This window comes from Armigeres subalbatus, chromosome 1 (assembly GCF_024139115.2).
Source record: "Armigeres subalbatus isolate Guangzhou_Male chromosome 1, GZ_Asu_2, whole genome shotgun sequence".
Classification (NCBI taxonomy): Eukaryota; Metazoa; Arthropoda; class Insecta; order Diptera; family Culicidae; genus Armigeres; species Armigeres subalbatus.
The window spans coordinates 12,115,476-12,118,439 of NC_085139.1; the positions used below are offsets into that span (position 1 = coordinate 12,115,476).

The following is a 2,964-nucleotide window of genomic DNA, read 5'->3' on the forward strand; positions in this document are numbered from 1 at the left end:
TTAAAATCATTTCGACGGATACAGTTTTCCCAACTAATCGAGTTTGTTTCCATTTTAAGTATAAGTTGCTTTTGCTATAAATATTGTTATTTCTGGATTTCGCTTATTCAAGTCATTCCTTCGTTCAACCTAAAGAATTATATTGCTTCTTCTTATTTAATATCACATTACATAAAACTGTACACGTTCTGCGACTTCAAATGTCGCATTCTTCTGCTTTTCAAAGTACGGAAAATGCACTCGCCCCACAGTTCGCGTATCGTCAACTTCGTATTTCCTATATTTACACAATGCAAGCACTATAATGTCAACAAACAAGTCTACGGTTCGTGTGAAAGTGTATGAGTGAGGGGAAGACAAAAATACTTTAAAAATTCTAGAATAAAATAAGTCCTATTTATAAAAAAAATGAGAATCTCACTTTTCCGTATTGCTCAGCTAATGAGAGAATTAAGAGCGTTTCGAAAAATAAATCGACCTTATCTAGCAGGCACTGGGCGCCACACTTACACATGTACAGTGAGAACATCGGAATCGATCGTAGCAATCGGCGCTGTACTGCTGGGTGCCGTTGCTACGCTACTTACCACTACTGCGCCACCGTTCGCGGGCACTACTGAGGCACTGCTGGCGGCGGAAACACGATGCTGCTGGGCGCCGTGTGCTCGTTGATGCTTCGCTTGCCAAAGTCTTGTGTTGGCCTCGATGGAGCTGACGATGTTCTGGTGATGTCGGAATTTTGCGTTTTGTGCAGAATGTGCGAGTTCCGGTTAGCCGTTTTCTGCTTGTCGGAGTCTTTCTCGAACTCGGAATCGTTGCCACAGCTGGATAAAGCTGCTGTGATCGAGTGACATACCTGCCGGCAATTTGTGATCTCCGGCGCGGGTTGAGACTTAACTCCATGGCACCTCGCAACGAGCTTGCACGCCCTTTCAGGGGTTGGTACCTCCGGAAGTTTTCCTCGTTCTGAAGATTGTTGTCTCTTCTCCTCCTCGACTCCAGCGAGGTCCATGGAGGAGTCAGATTCGTTCCGAAACCGCTGTCTCTGGAGTTTCTGCGCCAGACAGAGCGCTACGAATGCCCCCACGCACAACGCCACTATGGCAATGCCGAATCCAATGGCGATCAGGTAGTTCGATCCGGCGGTAGTTTCGTTGATCAGCGCGGTTTCTACCTTGACTTCCAGGATAGACGTCAATGGAGCTGCCTCGGCCACGTCCAGCTGGAAGGAGTCGTTCTGGACGCCCTGTTGGCGCGAAAGAATCTCCGCCAGAAGCCTGACCGCTTCCGTCAGAGGACTGGAGGATGTTGCTGGTATCTGTAGGAGTTGACTGTAGAAGAAGGAAAAGACCGGAAGAGAGGGTATGGTTAGGGCAAGTGATGATTATAACGCGAGCAACGGAACTTACCAGAGTTACTTCGATGGTATCGTTGGTGCCGGTTTTGAGATCGCACATCACCACGACAAACACCGTAACATCGATTGAGGGACTTGACGCTTTTTCACCTAGCTGCAGTCGCAGAAGGTGGCACATTCCATCGACGGAAGTGCCTCGTGACAGTCGATTCAGCTCCAGTAGGATTGATATTCGAGCACAATGCGTTCCGAGGGTGGCCTAATTGGGAAAATTAATTTTAAGTTAGTTTTGTCGAGTTTGAATGCCTGAGTTACTTGATCTTACCTGATTTGGCCAACAGTCAATAGGCGCTGGAATTCGTGGAGGAGCAACCCTCCGTGATGGCTCGAATGTCCGACAGTCTCCACGGGTGGGTATGGTGGCGCCAAGCAACCTCCTGCGCAGCCGCACACAAACTTGATGACTTTCACAGGCACCGTCTGAAAGGTTCTTGTTCAAGCAGTTCCGCAGCCCGCACCATGTTCGAACAGCGAGGCTTTCGTGACAGCAAAACACATGAGTTGCAGTTGCCTCATCGATAATCGTAGCAGGAGTTGGAGAGTCACTTGTCACCAAGGGTCATAAGGCGAGTTGGTTGTCGTGTTTGAACACACTGACGAGGGGTCCGAAAGCACTGTAGATGACAAACTAATTCAGTAAACAATACTCCAATAGAATTAGGTGCTAAATACTTACAAATTTCGCAACGAACGCCTCTTCGTCCAACGGGGCAAAGGCACGTGAATCCTCCGATTCCGTCCTTGCAGGTGGCTCCCCCAAGACAAGGCTGTGGGGAACACTCGTTCACGTTGATTCGACAATCCGGACCGGAGAAACCCCGCGCGCAAAGGCATCGGAACCACCTGGGCCGGACTCGCACGTTCCACCATTGTGGCACGGCTGACCTTGGCACTGATCGACCGGTCGCACAGAACGGGCCACCCATCCGAGCGAACATCTACACTGCGGATATGCTGAAATTGGCGACAAGATGCAGGACCACATTCAGGACTGTCCGGGAAGGCACTGCACCGCACGGTCTGCGCAGTTCTTCCCCCATCTCGGGGACACTCGCACGTGTAATCCGATCCCCGTCGATGCAAATCCCACTGTTTTGCACGGATTCGAAAAGCACTCGTTGACATCTGTAATGGTGGCACAGGAGAGACAAACATGAGTTAGAACGGTCGTCCTTCCCGAAATCCTAAAGCAAACACTTCTGTGCGTTGACAGAAGGGCCCCGTGAAACCGGTCTGACAGACGCAGCTCGAGCCCAGGCACTGGATTCGCATTTCCAGACCGCTGCACGGGGTCATCGCCGACGAGCCGGAGGTTTCGTTCGTCATCGTGACAGCCATCTGCGGAGGTGAGCAAGGTGAGCAGTCGAAACAAGGGTGAGAAATGTGGTTTGATAATTATTTATTTGTCACCTGGCAACGGTTGCGATGGTTCGGTTCTATGCACCGCCATGAAGTGGCAACCCTGACCGAACTGTCAAACAGCGTTCCCAGGAGCGGCTAATTGATGGCATGGAGCGTTGATTAATTGCAAAATGGCTTCATTATGG

General features: G+C 50.1%; 1 pseudogene; it reads right to left on the reverse strand.

Annotated features, from left to right (window-relative positions):
* Positions 1-384: 384 nt before the first annotated feature.
* Positions 385-2,743, reverse strand: LOC134208097 (protein serrate-like; annotated as a pseudogene).
* Positions 2,744-2,964: the final 221 nt, after the last annotated feature.